The sequence below is a fragment of the Chamaea fasciata genome, unplaced genomic scaffold (assembly GCF_029207755.1).
Source record: "Chamaea fasciata isolate MVZ Bird 193981 ecotype frontalis unplaced genomic scaffold, bChaFas1.0.hap1 SCAF_7, whole genome shotgun sequence".
NCBI classification, from domain to species: domain Eukaryota; kingdom Metazoa; phylum Chordata; class Aves; order Passeriformes; family Sylviidae; genus Chamaea; species Chamaea fasciata.
The window spans coordinates 19,322,618-19,340,140 of NW_027094092.1; the positions used below are offsets into that span (position 1 = coordinate 19,322,618).

Here is a 17,523-nt window from a genome sequence, read left to right on the forward strand (position 1 = left end):
TTTGAAGCATGATGTTTCATTAATCCTTTGCCTGCTGCTGTGCATTAGACACACAAAATGCTTCTCCAGACACTTTGGGGCCCAAAGAGCAAAAGTGTTAATTCAGCGACTCCTTTCCATTTTTCAGATACTGGTCCATTGCTCTTTTGTTGCATTATCTTAATTTCAGTGCACTTATGAAGAAACACAGGCATGTGGCATGAGGCTAAGGAAAGATGGGATATGGGAGCATAGTCATTAATCATGCAAAAAGATTGGAATGAGGAATGAATTGAAAGGAATGAGGCATTCCTGTAGGACTGACATGTGAGGGCCTCTCACAGGGCAGATAATCTGAGTCGTTTTCCTCTTCTCTCATTTAAGAGAAAAGCATTTTGTATAAATTTAGGCAATTTTTCTTTTGATTTAATTTCTAGTAAAGCAAAGTAATAATTCATTTTCAGAATGAACAGCTCAGTAATCACAGCTCTCACTGAAAGCTTCAACATGATTTTGACAGACTCTCCTCCAAAGCAGTACATTTGAAGTGGCCTGTTAATTGCTTATTGTATTGATTGAGGCTATTTTTCCTTTAAGGTAGTTTGGATTTAACAGAAATCTTCATTCTTGTATTTTCCACTAGTATCTTCAGTGGACTGATCTACATGCTACAAGCTTCTTAGACACACCTTTTGCACGTTAATTAAACAGGAAGGAATATCAGCATTCACAACAGGTGGCAAAAACACCAAAGTAACAATACTTTTCTCTATGTCGTGTGCACAACTTGAGGCACTTTCCAGAAGACATATCTCATCCTTTTGGCATATAGAGAAATGGAGACTGGCAAGTGTTGTTAAATTTCTACAGGTAACTGTGGCAGAAGCTAAAGATTTGAGAGTTTCTTGGCCACATTCTCATGTAAAGAGCACTTTTCTTATAGCTGCATGTTCTTGGTTATGTTGTTCAGTACTGCCTTTGAGGAGGAGAGATTTTACAGTAGCTCCAGTTCACGCTTTGGTTCACTAAGGACAAAGATAATTGAAGGGTGTTTACAGATGCCACAGCTAGTCAGTTGTCTTCACAGTGAAGAATTCTACTCTGTGTTGGTGCTCTCCTGGTGAAGAGCTTGACGATTGTTCAGAGCCACAGGCAGTGCATTATGCTGCTTTTTAAAGAACAGCAGAACTCACAGGATGTGCAGCCTTGTCAAAGGGTTTCAGTAAATGCTTCGATGCATGTCACTCTGGCATATGTGGGCTATCTTTCCTTTTGATGTTAATTGTTTATCAAAAGCAGCTCAGGTGTCAGGAAACCAATAGCAACTTGTAGTCTGCTGTGTTTAGGCCATGCCTACATCATCTTTGAAGTAACTTCCTCTGTGTCCTGAGAGCACCACAGTTAGTAAATGCTGGGCAGAGCTCAGGAGCGCTCCATCCGTCCCAGTGTAGCATCCTCTGGCATGGTCTGGATGACCCCTTGCCAAGAACAGGCATGGTATTGTAGACTTGCTCTACACATTGTGATTGACTCTTCAAATGCTGAGGCAATTTTTAAATGAGAATATTGTTTTCAGGTTTAAAATGTTGCTCAACCCACTTTACACATAGTTAACAGAGTATGTTACAAGGGCTTATTCATAGGGTGACCTATCAATATGGAAGTGGCAGAAATCCATAAATGATGGTCTGACTTGTTTTAATTATTGGCCGGTGAACTCTCTTGATGTGTGGTGATTTGGTTGGGAGGCTGTTCCTGTTAATTATGCATCGTTAAGTGATTATCAGAGTGGGCAGGGGGAGGGAGATCTCAGCTTCAGAAAAGGCCAAGGAAATAAGTAAAAGGCAAGCTCAGGGAAATGTTTTGCTTTTGTCCTCAATATTAAACATTCATGTAGTTTTCAATTTTCTCTACTGTTATCATATGGTTTATAATAAAATTTTGTATTTGTTTTTTGCTCACTTAAGTTTATCTGGGAACTTACATTATGGCATCTTTGTCAAAGTCATGTCATTTTGTGTTGCAGGTGCAGGCCAGAGCGAGGTCTTCGATGAGTTAATTTTTTCTCACTAACCTAATTTGATCATTCTGAAATGCTTAACTTCCCCATCTGAGAAAAACCCCACAGATTAATCTCTAAGTAAGCAGTTAACAAATCAGATGCACAGAAAATAAGACACACTCAAAATACTTTTGTGCAGCCACAGCAATACAAAGCTGTAAATGCCTCCTGTCCTACACTGAGAATTTCTCCTGAACTGGAGAATTTGATTCCCCAAGCAAAGGGTCTGTACTCAGGTGTGCAGAGCTGAAGGCTGTTATTTCACCTATCTAATCCATATGCTGCTGCAAAAGGAAATTAAAATAAGGGCCTGCATCCATCTTTCCTCCTGTATTCAAATTCTGCTTCAGACCTTGCATTGGCTGAATATGGCCATGGCCAAAATACCTCTGCAGTGTCTTTAAAAAGAAAATGCCACCAATGTTAAAATATATATATATATATATATATATATATATATATCTTCATGTCAAAGAGCAGTTAACATTGCTGACCCTTTTTTTTTTTTTTTTTTGACACCTGGGTGATCTTTTCTGTGCTACTGAGTGTATCAGGTCTAGGGAAAGTATCTTTTAAAATCCCAGCCATAATTGTGCAGCACTCCTTGGAGCACATAGCTCCTCAGGATGACTCTCAAAGGTGCAGCTGACAGCAAGATATCAAACAGCAGAAGGAAGGAAGTTTGTCCTCTCCCAAAGCTGCAGAGACTGACCCATTAGCAGGGCAGGAAGAGCCAAGTGTGTGCAGCATCTGGGAAGGAGGTGGTGTAAGTTGCTGCTGAAAGCTTTCCTGGTCCCTTGGCTGTAACCTGTCGCACTGGATCACAAGCAGTTTCCTGTGGCTGCAGGAGGCCACCTGCTTCCATGCTCACTAAACAAACAGAGGATATATTCCTGTCTTCCTAGCTGAGGTTCTCTTTTCAGCTGCCTCCCAGAGGTTGAGCAGTGTGTTGGAGGTTTGCGCAAACAGGATGGGGCTGCTGGGATATGTTCCTTGAGCTTCATTGTGGCATTAGTCTCAATACAGGTTGAGACAGTTGAAAGATGGCAACAGCTCACATCTTGCCAGCAGCAGCCAAACATTTCTTTGTTACAGGGCATTTTAAAAACTTTCTAGCCAATAGCATATTGCTAAAGCTTACAGACAATTGCTCTAGCCAATCACTAAAAGCACACGTACACCTGCTTCAAACAATGCTTGCTTGTATGCTTTCTGTTAACAATACTCCATTATTAAGCTTAAAACCTTCTACTATCTTGCTAAGCATATTTTTCTGCAGTCTTAAGGTCTATCTTGGCCAAGCCTAGAAACTCAAACTGTTGTTTCATGTCCTTGCTTGCTGTACTATTGCAACTTTTCTACTTTCAGGCTTTGCAGCTGCAGCTAGCTCTAAGCTCTTTGTTCTTTCTGTTTCTGAGGCCTGCTTTCACAGCTTTCTGAAAGTCTTCTTACCTTTAGTATTTCCCACAGAGCAGCTAGGGAAAGAGGAATGTTATTAGTTATTAGTGATGCAGGGTTTTCTGCTCTTCCCTCCCCAGAGGTTGTGTTTCCCATGTAGTGTAATAAAACAGGATATTGTGAGAGAAGTTAATGGGTGAGTCAGGCCCTCTCAGTGTGAAGCCTTTTTTTGATTAAAGGCTGCTGCTGAGAAGCCTCTGGACTCTCTCACCAACATGTGCCCTCACTAACAACACAATCAGCACCTGAGAGAAGGGACTGTAAAATGAGAGAGGTGGGAGAAAATAGGTTTGGCGATATGTGTCCTCCAGAATCGACCTGTGTGTCTTCTCTCTGCAATTTGTTTCCTATGAATGACTGAACTAGAGCTATTTAATGTCCTGCAGTGGATGTGGTGTTATGTAGGTTTTGAAGTAAGTAGTTGCATATATGATGCAGAAGGATCTTGTGTGGTAACAAGGCAGAGACATACAGAAGGCTGACAGCTGCTGAGCTGTAAGCATTATGGTGACCATAGTAAGGACTATAATCAGGTCAGTGTGTCGTGAGGGTCTCACACAGGGCTCTCAAAGTGGCCAAGACTTTGATGCTTTTCCTTCTTCAGGTGTTGCTCTTGCAACAAGTCATTGGAGGCCATTGACAGAGACCATGGGACACAGACAAAGAGGACGTCTGGGTACATCACTCTTCTGTGCAGCAGCTTTAAAGTCACACTGGAACAGTCCTTTCCTTCTACCCCTTCTCCTTTCCCTTCCCCCACTTTCACTCTCCCTTTTCCCAGGATCTCAGTGGTTGGAGATCCCTTTATTCCTTTCCTCTCAGGCAGATGTCTCAGGGCCCTTAGCCCACAGACTTCCCTGCAGGCAAACTTTTTGTTGCTGGGTAAGTTTTCTGTTGTTAGCACAACATCTCGTGACTGTTCCCTGGTTTTACCCTCTTAGAAATTCATTAAAAATGCATAATTTGGTTTCTTATTATCTTTCTTCAAATACCTGCTTTCTCAATTTTTTTCTCTCAAGCTCCTACTCTTGCTTGTCTGTTAGCAAGTAACTGCTTATTAGAAATGTGTTCCTTCCTGCGTGTGGTTTCCCAAACTTATTGGAATATTTATTGTCAGAACTATTCTTCGTATACCCATTCTTCGGAGTTGGTATGTGTCAGCTGACTAATATTTCTGAACTAAGTGCAAGGGTCTGTCAGTTATCCTTAAATTCCCTTTGGGACAGGGGGAAAGCGGAAGGCCTCTGTGTTCTGTCAGTGACCTACAGTCATCACCACCTGGGTTTCCTGCACAATGCATCTGCCCAATGATTACTGACCCAAAACTGTTAATATTTTACTGAGATCCAAATTATGACTGGTGCATTTGCATCAGACTTTTATTGTAAGCTGCATTTTCTGATAGAGGCTCTGGAAAACCAGTATTTTATTGTCTTATGATTCTGGGACAAAGCATTATGCTTTTCTTGCAGTGGAAAGTAGAAGTTATGTCTGTTGTTTACAGAAACAAGGTGCCAGGTTTAAGTTTCTTGTTCACACTTGCCTGTGTTTAGTTTCTGAAAGAGATAGTCAACTCCATTTTGTAGCCATATGGAAAGGCAGCAACATTTGAAATGTGTTTCTTTAAGACCAAACAGAAATGACTCGAATTTAAGAAGGCAGCTGAATGCCCTTTCTGAATGCAAATTGGTGGCAGGACTGCAGTTGCCAGGTCATCTCACTGTGGCATCTCACCTCCCACCTCTGCTCAGCAGCATCCCTCTTCACCCTCCCTGTGCCTTCCATGTTCTCCTGCCCTGAGGAGACATTAGACACCTCTAGGAAGCACCTTCTCTTGGTCAGGTCTCTGTGTTTTATCTTGTAACTCCTGCACTGTTATTGCCTTGGTCCTTGGCTTGGGGCTGAGTGGAAGGACATGGTTGTCACCTACCATGCTTTCTTTGCTGCTCCGGTTTCTCCTCAGCCAGACCTCTCAAAGTGCATCTGGGCTGGACCCTGTCACCTCTGTGAGGCTTGATGGCTCACAGGGTGCGTGGTTTGGCTTCATGGGCCACTGCTGGGGCTGAGCACTGCTGCCTCTGTGGTGCCCCAAGGACTGCCTCCCAGATGGTTTGGGCAGGAGAGGTTATGGGGAGGAGATGTGGAAAGTGGATGTGCCCTAACAAAGTGACTACTGACCAACCTGCCAGGATGTCTGCAGCCCTCTCTGTTTAAACAACAGACAAAGCCTCCCAGACTTCCTCCCAAAGCTGGTTTTACTTACTAAGAGGAACTGCCAGGGTTTCTTGCCCCCTCCTCTTCCTGGAGTTTTACTGCTTGAGAAGAAGCTGTTGGAATTTGGAGAAAAGCAATTAGTGAAGGAGTTGGGATTTTTGACTGGCATGGTAATTACACTGGAAAATGTCATTTTCCCTGCATATTAGAGATGGGATTATTTCAAGGAGATCTTATTAATGTGCTGTTCACCAATAAAGAGCCCAGTAACCTCTCTCTTAATAAGATTAGCATGGAGGTCATAATGCAGAAGGCTTCTAGGGTGATATATATTCAAGGTTTTGTCCTAAAGAAATAAGTTATTTTCTCCTGTCCAGTGAGGGCATACAGAAGTTGATTTCATTTAAAAGATATACCCTCATTTTCTAATAGCTAGTGGATAACCTGTGCCCAAACTCCTTTGTCCAGATGCTGTACATCAGCAGTGAAATCCCAGGGTTCAGGGAGGAGCCTGGAGCAGAGATCAGAGCAGCTGAGAATGAGCAGGCAGGTAGTTCCTCTGGCATCCCTCCTTAGATGAGTCACTTCCTCCTGTAACTGCAAGCGTGACCCTCTAGTGACCCTCTACAGTCTGCTTCTCTCTGTCCATCTATAACATGTGGATAATAATTGTCCACAAGTCATTTAAGATTAATGACTCTTAGTGCAGTGCTCCAGCTCCCACAGAGCAAGGCCTGAACCCCTTGTCACGGACTACGGCTACTGCCATTATATCTGACCTGTTGTTTTATGAAGTGTGTGGGAAATTTGAATACAGAGGGATGGAAAGGGGGACTGTTGGTTTGTTTTGATCAACATGTGAAAATTCAGGCTTTTCTGGAACACCATGTAGGTGATGCAGATGCTTTTCCTGGTTACACAAGACTTCTTCCACTCCCTGCTGATGGCTGTGGGGTGTTTTTGGGTAAGCCAGAGAGTGACACTGCTAAAAACGTTTCCAGGCAGCTTTCCCCTTCCTGACTCTGCTCACATCTGTCCACCATCTGTTTTGATTTTGCCTCTGTTGTGCTACATGTAAACATCCTCTTGAAATGTTCAGGGCACCGAATGTTTGGGAGATCCTCCCTTCCAGCATGGGGTGTGAGGTGCAGCCTCCTGTTGCTGCATTAAACATGGGAGATGCTGCGCAGTGCCATAGAGGAAAACCAGCTGGCATTTATTATCAGCACTGCTGGTCTGTGGGAATGGGTCAGTTATGGGTCAGAGATCCCTGTTGTCAGGCTAAATGTGCAAACAGCAACTGAGTCCAGTCCATACTGTCCTGTGCTAACCTTTCCACAGCAAGCTCTACCACCATCTACAAATATTTTTAAAGTTAAAACCACAAGTTAACTTTACTTCTAAAAGGGAGATGTGTCAGAGAGTGAAGTCTTCAATGTCACTGTTGATTTTTACCAGAAAGGCACTGATGTATTTAATAGAGAGCAGTGGTGTTAGATCCCTTGATAATTTACCAGGGGAGCCCAGGACACCTCTTGCATACAAGTTGTGTACTTAACTGCTTTAGCATTAAAACAAATAAATGGAGCCTTGCTTTTCCTCTTGGTTCTTGATATCTCATTACCTTTCAGACAATATGAAGAAATAGGGGTAGGGAAAGGCTATTTGAAATTTAGGTAACGGCAAATAGCATGATTTCAGTGAGTTACCACGTGTTAATATTAGAAGTGATGGTCAGATCGTCCCTCCTGATGTTCTCAGAAGTCAAGGCTGGGAATTTTATCTGGTACTGCTGCAATGGACCTTAGTTCAGCCAGAGTATACATGTCCAGCAAGATCCCTGCCTGAAACACAGAGTTTGAGATACCTGTTCAAATGCATTCTAGCCTGGTCAGAACCAGAAGAGTGATTGATTGGCAATGCAGGATGGGAGGGGGTGAACTGTCTCATAAGATAAGTGATGTACCAAACTGCCTGACTGCCTTCTGCACTCAGGGTCCTCTGTGAGTTACACTAGCAGCCACATCACCCTGGTCTCCTTTGGGTTCAGCCCTTTTTGTGGCTTTCACAGTATCACTTTTTTGCCTGTCAAGCTCTTCAGAGACAGTACTTTTATTATCTCTGTCTCGTGTATTGTTGGATGTTCTCCTGTCAGTGTTTTACTGCCTGCTTGTATGCAACAAAGCAGAGGGAAGGCTGTTACTGGAAGGGTACATGTTTAGTGTTTAGATTTTTTTTTCCACTGGTTTGTTTTACTGTCACAGTGAGACAGATAAGGGTGGAAATGTGAAAAATGTGTGCTTAGCTACTGTTGTAGTCGGGTTGTAACATTGTAGAATATTCTTGTGTTTGAAACACAGAACGTTTCAGATTATTATTTATTTGACATGCAACCTGAATATGTGGCAGGATGTCCAAGTTGACTTTTTTTCTTTTTAAAAGTTTCTAATAGCTTCCTTTTTAGCAGTTTGACTCTGCAACATTTGCAGTTTTAGGGTGATACACTACTCTTGGTGCCTGTCTGTGGTGAAATCTGGCACTGTGCATTTGTTGTTGTTGTTGTTGTTGCACTTAGGAAGGAACCTCTCTTGCCTGCACTTCATTTGCCTCAGTAGTGGAGCTGGTCTCTGAAAGAGGGAAAACTGCATCTTGCAAAGATCATCTGATCAAACCCCAAGAATTTTATGCTTCTCCCTTTGCATCCAAAAGCTGGGCACAGACAACAAGAGAAATATGTCTCAGTGTGGAAGCCCCACAGTTTGGGCTTAGCTAGGCACTTGGGCCATTTCTGGAAAGGTCACTGTTAGCCTCTGCCAAGGTGGAGTGGAAAGTCAGGCTTGGGTTCTTCCAGCTGACTTGGATCTTCAGAAATGGGCAGCTTCATGGCTTTGTTTCAGAACATGGAGAGAGAGCTGTGTGACTTGTTATTCTGTTTTATAATGGGTTTGGAAGCCAGCAGAAAAAAACATGAAGCAGGATACCCTTTTCATGAATTCACTATAACAGTAATTTTGCATATTATTGAGGAATAGCAGCCAGTCCACAGCCTGGAAATTAACTTCTTGGTTGCTTTCTAGTTCCCTTTTTAGAAAATACAACGGTGTGTTTTTGGACCTGATATACAGCTTGGGTGGAGTGTGACAGTTTCTACAAAAACATTTACGTTGAAGCAAAGTGAAAGTACAAAAGCAGAGGGTGCTGAATGTGAGTCTTTTTTGTATTAGCATCCTCTAACAAATATGATGTATTTTCAAGCTAGCTTACCAAGTTCTTGTGAAATTGATTGCAAAAGGAGTCACATTTTAAAAGCACAGGGGAACAACTTCTTCCTTGTCGTCTATTTCCAAAAGCTGCTTAAAACATGAACACCATTAGCTTTCACAGAAATTTAATGACACTTGATTACAAAGATTGCTTTTGTGTACAAGAGCTCAAACCTATTTGTTCCTAGCATCTGAGTTTTAAATTTTTTAAATAAAATTGCTGAGGTTATAAATGTTTTTGTTGTCAGAGCATTTTCAGGAGCGTTGTCTTAAGACAGCACCAGCAACTGGTTTTTCTCATTTCAAGCACAAAAAGTGAGTCTCTAGATCTTTTCCAGTTTATAGGGCAAACTTACAATGTAACTCCACCATCCTGCTGTGGCCCTTCTGTGTTAAAAAAGGAGTTTTGTATCAGAGGGAGAAGGTAAGAGACAACATAAGAGGAGTAGGAAAAAGAGATGTTTTACTGTAGATCGTGGGTATTTAATAAAGTGCTGAAGGCACTGAGCCAAAATTAGCACTGACCAATAAAACACCTGTTTTTCAGTAGTGCTGTACTCATTTACTTCAACAGTTCCCGGGTGCACTGCTTCCTGTTGGGTATTTTAGCCCTGAGTTGTTGGGATGAATAGCTAACTACCTGAGATGCTTTTAGTCTTCCATCACAGGCATATGGAGAAAAGGATTTGGAAAATGCTGATGCAACTTCTGTTGGTGGTGTGATTTGGTTACAGCCATTACTGACTGTCATAGATATGGCATTTGCATAGGAAGTCTTGAATATCTGTCCCAGGAAATATTCTTTGCCTTACTGCTCTGTACATGAACACTTGCACACTCTCTGCACATTTTTTGCACTAAAGTGCACTTCATAGTAACCAATGCTTTGCCTTCAGTGAGATGAATTTGATCTTTGCTGGATGGTTTGATGTAACAGTAGAGATAAAACTTGTGTGCCTTAGGTGTCTTCTAATCCTGATTGTAGATGAACAGCGAAATGAGATTTGGGTTGAGTTACAGGTGCCTGTTCCAACCCTTAACCTTTCTGAGACTGCATAAAATTTTCCAAGGGAATAGTTGAAAGCCTCTCTTTTCAGATGTCTGAAAATTAGGTTGGATACAGCAGTAGTAAGCATCCTATAGGGAATATTTCAGCACTGTAAAGTGGTCTACATGGCTCAGATTCAGAGACCGAAAAAGGTCCATTAAGTACACAGCAACAATAATTGTGCAGCTGAGGTGCTAAAAAACACAAGCATTTGCATTTCTCTTTTGAGTCTTTGAAGCAGCAGCTTGCCTGTAGCTGAGTTCCTCTTAAATATATGTGACACCACCATTTCCTTATTATCACTTTTATAGACAAGGGATACAGTAGCACATTACTTCTTAAATGTCCTGCCATTATGAAGGGATTTGCTGTTCATTGTAATAATGCCAATCATGATGAATTCATTTTGCATTCCTGTAAATGTCATGAGCACTTTAGATTATTTTCTCCCCTAATTTAAATCAGTAAAGGGACACTTAAAAGCAGTATCCTTACAACCATTGCTCTGCCAATGAACAAAGGAAAAGCATGCCTGTAGATTTAGGCTTGCATAATCCCCTGCACAGCAGGGAAGCTTCCTCCTGGCTAGAAATTAGCAACCAGCCCTTCTGGATTGATTGACTCTTCCTTGTGACAGCATGGACCTTAATCAATTTGTTGCATGCACATGGGCACATCTGTGCCTGCCGAAGGCATTTCGCTGTCATTTAGAGGCTGGCTCAATTTAATGGACCACTTACTGTATCAGATACCTGCTTTGAGGGTCTTTTGGAGGTGGGGAAGGGAAAGAACTCCCTGTATTCATCAGAAGAACCATCCGCTTTCTTTTTTTTTGCAGAGTGGTCTGGGTGCTTCCCCTCACATAAGTGCACTTTATCTGTGAAAGGTTGGCGCTGCCATGATCAGCCTGTTGTCAGTGGATAAACTCTGTAGTTCAGCGATGCAGAATGTCTGCTCAGTGAACTGGGAGAAAGAAATAATTTGGTGGCAGATGTTTGGATTTCAAACAGCACTGAACTTCCAAGCGCTAATGTGAATTGCAGAGTGTGTGGGGAGGGTACAGGAGGGCAGAAGCACCGGGGGGGCTAAAGGGCTTGTGCAGAATGAAGAGGGCCAAAGGAAGGCATTTAAATTACTCTAGAGTTCTACTTAACTCAAGCTCTACCGAGTCATCACACGGCAAAGTAAAATATGCAAGTTTTTACATACCATACACTCACATAATTTCCTGCTACTCTCTAAGATTTTTGAAGGTCTGAACACTTCAGGTGTCTCTGGAAACCCACCAAAGCTATTTTGTGTACCAGTGGGCACAGAAGTTACTCAAGTTTCCCAGCACTTTTGTGAGTCAGCTGAGAAAACAGTGGCATTGAAGAACTATGTGATCAGCTGAGAGTCTTTGATGAGGTAAGCTGCAGGAAAGATTGGAATGTTGAAGCTCCAATCCCCAGATCTCTGTCCTAGATTTCCAGTCTCCTCTGTTCTTTCCCCATGTCTTGGTAAGAAAGTCTGGTGCCATTTTACTACATCAGACTCAGCTGGCCCCAAAATGTCTGTGACTTCACCCCAGGACTATATGGTTCAGGTCTGTGTCCTGAGCACTGAGTCATCAAATCAAGCATTCAGGTATCCAACTGGCTGGCTTCATTTTCAGAGGCTGAAAGAGGGAAAGGCTGGAAAACAAAAGAACAGGGGACCAAATTTAAACCAGAGCAGCACAGGTAGGGAAAATGCTGAGTAGAAACCCATAGACATTTTTGATAATGCAGTCACGATCTCATCATGAATAAAACAATGTGTTTCACTTGACCACTCCATCTAATAAGGATTCACCTCTGCTAGATTCTATCATTTTCAAAGTAATGAAATCTCTGCATCACCTTGAAAGAGATAATTTGACCTTTGTGTTTATATGCATGTACATGACAGCAATTTCTATGGGCACCCAGTAGGTCCATTGCTACTTACCTTTTTGATGCAGGAGAAAGGCTTCTTCTCAGGTTTATTGGTTCAGACAGCTAGCTGGGAGTCGTGGGCTTGAAACCACCAGTCTGTCCCTGCTGCCATCAACACACTTTTTCCACACCAAGAAGGCTGTCATGTGGTTTAGGCATAATCACTTCAGACGCTGAACTGTGAGGAGGAATTCTTAATGTGAAAGGGGAGTGTGCAGATGGGGAGTGAAAGCAAAATAGCTGTTGTACTTCAGAAACAGATTCTTAGTTCATTTGGAAATATTCCTTTATGGATAAGTTCTTACAGCTGCCACTACTACCCTTTGTTGTTTGTTTTTTTTTTTTAGGTGGAAATTTAAAATGGTTAGTATCTGTTGCTTTGTGTCTGTGCTAGAAGAGACTGGGAGGGGGACAATAAACCTGCCCAGGTTCTGTGGTCACCTCTTCATGTAGTCTTAGCATATTAAGTCAAATCAGTTACTGGTGCCAAAACTTCCATATACCTTATTTCGTACCTGAATCCAAGGTTTATAATTTTGGGACATTTTTCTCTCTGGTTTAGTAGGACTGAAGGGAGCAGGTTTAATTTGGTCATGCCCCTCCTGTTGTGTAATGTGTCAGAGCTGTGGAGATTGATCATACAAGCTGCTTTGGATTTTGGTTCCGTATCTTTTTAGCCATTCTCAAAAAATGCCAAGTATTTCCAGCACTGAAGGCCACTGATCCTTCCTATCTCATGTTCCAGTAATTACTTCAGTGGAAGTCCAGGTGAATTGCACCTTCGCATGAAGATTGTGTAAACCTTGGTGATTTTTTTTTCTTGAATAGTTTTTATGGGGGTTTTTTTGGAAATATCCAAGAATCAACTCCAAATTTAATTTAGGAGCAGCAGCAGGCTGTGGAAAAATATGTGGTGTCAGAGAGGAAAGCAGTTTGTTGTGAAAGGAGACTAGAATTTTTCACCTTCTAGTTGTCTACCAGCAGTGGTACACTGAACCTGGAGAAATTACTGTAAGAGTGTGACTGTGGTGCTCTTTGCTGATCATTTACTTGAGATGCAGAACTCTTTTTGTGTGCTGTGCTAGATAAACAAAAAGGAATTCAATATATAGGCCAATGTTTGCCCCATTATCTCTTAATTTAAGTTGTTCTTTGGCATCAGTATTTACAGGCATGGCATCAAAGTGCCACTCAGAAATGCTTATGGAGATTACAGCTGGGAAATTACATCCTCTCTTAAGACAAGGCCAGTGCTACATGGGTGAAGGACAATTTCCTAAGTGCAGTGACAGCAGCCTAAGCATCAGTGCTGCTTCTGCCAGGAGCCACGTTGCTCTAGAGGCAAAACTTATTGGTGCTCTAGACTTATAAACTACCTCAGTGACCTGGTGGTACCAGACTGTGAATCTGTGTAGAAGAACATTTATGGTATTTAATCCACTCTGTCCCCAAGCCACTGGTGGTGGACTGAAATATGTTTTTTGTCTGTTTTGAATCAGAAGTGGGTTGTATGGGAAATGAAAAACAAGAACTGAAATCTTATACTGGATCAGACTTGCTCTAGTTACTTTGCAGGGTTTCGTTTTAATTCCTGCTTTGGCTGTGCTCAGATTAACCCAGCCAAAGTAAGGAGACTGCACTACAGGAGGTCTGGAGACTTGACATTTCACCACTGGAACTGGGGAGTGTTTGAGAATGGAGTGAGGAAATCCTGAGCTGGCCGGTTTACCCTGAAGATGAAGAACAAATGATGAAGGTGAGATTAACCTGAAACACCCTACATAGTTTCAAGGGAGGTGCTTTTTCTAAACAATTTCTAAATTATTCTCATCCTTTAAAAAATGCGTATTTTGCAAGGAATATATAGTACTCACTGTTCAAACAATAAATGTAAATTACCCTCTTTAGTGAAATCATGCATTTTTACATAAGAGAGAACATTTTCCGTTTTAAAGCTGCAATTACTCCTTGTTTTATCTGGTATAAAACCTTTGCATTAGCTGGAAGAATGGCTCATTAAACATTCTCCAGTTTGGGGGAGTGTGTGTTGGGCAGGCAAGGGCGCATGCCACTATCAGTGGTGAAGAACACTCTTCTGCTCTGGCTTCTTCGGAATGGCAGTTCCCACTCCAGTCCTCTCTGCCTGGAGCAGGCCTGGAGAAACCTTTTTACTTTGGAGGGATGTCACCACCCTAGTCCCCCATGCCAGGATTGTGCCACTGAGTTATGGCATGTTATCAAGGAAGGGGGTTTATGTGCCATGTGAGAACAGAGAAGTGTTTTAAGACATCTGGATGCTGAGTTCCCATTAGAAATAGAAGTGTATGAGCATCCATATTATCCATATTGCCCAGGCAGCTTCTGAAACATCAGTCTTAGTAGTAGTATTAATTCTAATTCATTAGTATTAATTGTAGAAGTGCTTCCAGAAATGAGTCAGAGGCCTAAGAAGAGAAGAGTCACTGTTTCAAAGACCTTGGTTAGCCATATTTACACAACAGTCCACTTGACCACAGTGGGAATTTTGGTTTGCTTTGTTTGGGTTTTTGGACAAATGTTTGGATTTGGCCAGTGTAGCAGTAGGCTCTTGCCAGAGTTGTGCTGTCTGCTGCTTTTTCCAGCTGTGTTGGAGTGCATGTGTTTTCTGAGAAGCAGAGCTGGTTCCTGCAAGCAAGCATGCTGACTAGCTGTCTCCTGGGACACTTGGGCATGGCTCTGGTGGACACATGGGCAACAGGAGGAGGCCTGGGTCAACTTGCTGCATCTCAGCTTTGTGCCTGCAAATGTGTCAGTACTTCCTGCTGGATGCGCCATTTGTGCCGCTCTATTTGGCTGATCTGCAAGCATGCTACCACTTCTGTGCTAGCTACTGTCCCATCTAAATGCAGCTCAATTTTGATCAATAATTATTAAAACAGAACCTGTACTTTTTTCTGTTCTGGCAGCTAATGGTTCTGTGGGTAGGTAATTTTATTGTCTTGTCTAGAAATGGAACATTTTTGCAGTGCTACTTTTTTATTTATGGTCCCAGATGGAAAGCTCTCAAGTCCTGAAAAACATCCAGATGTCTCTGTAGCACATCTCCCCTACTCTACTGAGGGTGTATGAGAGGGGGAATTCTATCTTTCATTTAGATATAAGTGTTCTCCACTTTCCTCATTTCTTAAATACACTTCCTGGATACTTAATAGTGGGGAAAAAGTACTGCTCAGTTTTTCTGCCCTTCTTACTCTGTAAAGTGAGTTGTTGGAAGAGACATTTGCTATTACAAAATAATCTCCCCTCAATTCACTGTTCTAGAGGAGCCTGAAGACAAGCAGGCTGAGAGCCTGGTATACTGTAAGGTACTAGACAGTTTAACTCTGCCCTGGGAGCTGTTGCCCATTGGAGGTGATGGAGACCTGCCAGAGCTCAGGTTTGCATGGGAGCCCCTCGTAGCAGCCACAGGGCCTGTGCAAGGCTCCCTTGATAAATGGGGGCCTCATGGCTCCAGTGCAATGTGGTGTCAGAAGTCCTCTGAGGACAGGGATTCACTTTGACATAAATACTTCTTTGTCCATTTTGTCCAGTGTTTCTGGAAGGGAAATTGCTAATGAGTCATGGTAATAATGAGTGCGAGCTCCCAAATACTTAAGCAGAGCTAGTGAGCAAGAAATAACTGTAACCTTTTGTCTTCTAGTCTTCCTATCTCTTCCAATGTGTATTTAGTAGAAAAAACTGTTCCTGGTCCTTGTCATCTTTTATTGTTGTTGTTCATTACATGGGATCCCTGGGAGACATTCTCATTTTTAATGTGAGCCAATGTTCAACTTACTTATCAGATATTCATGGAGCTCCCCCTTCTTCACTGAGAGGAAGTGGAAGATTATGGAGACAATCTACACTTCAACCTCCAAGACTGAAACAATATCAGAATGCGGTATCTAATGAAGAGTGAAGCAACATGAATGAGATTTGTTCTGCGAGTTTTGTCTGTTCCACTCAGTCTTCAGGTCATTTAAGTTAGAAAAGTCTTTTTCAGGATGGATGTTTAAACTACGGTGAACACGATTGTCGGACGATTTCAGCCTTAACATTACCCTTCTCTCAAGGGTGATTCCCACTTTTGACATTAAAAAGTTCTAAAAAACAGAAATTGAATTTTTAGGTCATAGGTCTAAATTAATGATGTAGCTTAAATAAGCAGAAAAGTTTAAAACTAAGAGGAAAATTCCACATCTCCCTAGAGAGAAAGAACTGTTGGCTTGAGCTGGACTCAAAGCAAAGGCAAATAAAGCAAATAGAAAAAAGATCTTGCAATCAAATAATTACAAAGTGAGGAAAGACTGGGGGGGATGGGAGAAGACGTACTGTGCAATACGGGTGGGTTACAATTAAATGTAAAATTGGTGGAGCTCAAGAACTAAGAAACTGCTTTGCCTTTCTGTTCAGGAAAGATGATTCTGTTGGACCTGATCAAGCCAATATTTTTCCACCTTTGATTCAATACTGTGGGTGGACAAAAGGAAGGTGACAGTAGCTCTGAGGTATGAAGGATAGACAACTACCTTATTCTAGGTGGTGCGGAACTTTGAGACTTCATTGGACATGCCTGAGGAGTTGGTTATATCTTCCCCAGAATTCTGCTACAAGTCCTGGTGTCAAAGTAAGAATTTTGTGGATTTTTAAAATAAACGTGTGAAATCTGAATTTACACCATTTGACTAAACAACAGGAAATCTCAGGGACAGGCAGACATACTAATCTAACCTCAGTTCATATTCATCACTAAAGATCAATTTGGGAAGCAGAGAATGACCAAGAATGAATGCAAAGTAGGAAATGAATGCAAAAACCCAGTGATTATCCTGATTTGGAAGGGACCCACAAGGACTGACCAGTTGCTTAGCAGAGTGCACCTTGATTCTCCCACTGTGGAGAGGCACCCATCCTGTGAACTGCTGTGCCATGCCCTATTTGCCTGCTCCATTCACCAGCAGTACCCAGGATTACTAAGTGTGGCAGCAGAGGCATCCACTGGTCCTCCCAATCCCACCTACACCCCTGCAGCCACTCCCTGGGAGCTGCAAGCTCCCAGATGATGTTGGTGCTCTTTGTGGCTCCCCTGGCTCTACAAACTTGCCTGGTTTGCTGCAGTTCCCTGTTCCACTGCAGGAAGTGCCTGTGCCAGCGCTGTTCTCCTTGGCAAGTGACCAAATAAATATAACTTCATGTTTTCAGAGATAGTGCCAAATTTATATGATACCTTTAAGTAATGAAATAACTGATCATCTTGGCAAAGAAATGCAATAAACAGAAATTATTTGAAGCCACAATTCACAGCAAGTTGGATAAGCTGGAGAAGATGGGGATTGGAAAGTAGCAGAAGCACATGGGTATCAAGGAGATGTCAGGAAGTGTTAGTAAGGTTGGAGGGAGGTTATTGAGACTTTATCAGGGAATGGTTTGGGGACCAATCTTGCTTAATATTTTTATTAGTGACTTTGGCTCAGAAAGTAGAGAGAGTTAATGAAATGGCTTTCTGTTACTGACATGAAGTTGTGA

At 42.2% G+C, this 17,523-nt stretch overlaps 1 long non-coding RNA gene across 2 annotated transcripts in view; it reads left to right on the forward strand.

Moving 5' to 3' along the window:
* LOC136291737 (uncharacterized) overlaps window positions 1-17,523 on the forward strand; it is a 52,784-nt gene that overhangs the window by 23,622 nt on the left and 11,639 nt on the right. The window contains exon 3 of one of the 2 annotated variants that reach the window (XR_010721683.1): window positions 11,268-11,304. The exons of the other annotated variant lie outside the window; for it this stretch is intronic. This is a non-coding gene — a long non-coding RNA (uncharacterized lncRNA). Of the gene's footprint in view, window positions 1-11,267; window positions 11,305-17,523 lie in introns of those variants that run through there. 2 annotated transcript variants of the gene reach the window in all.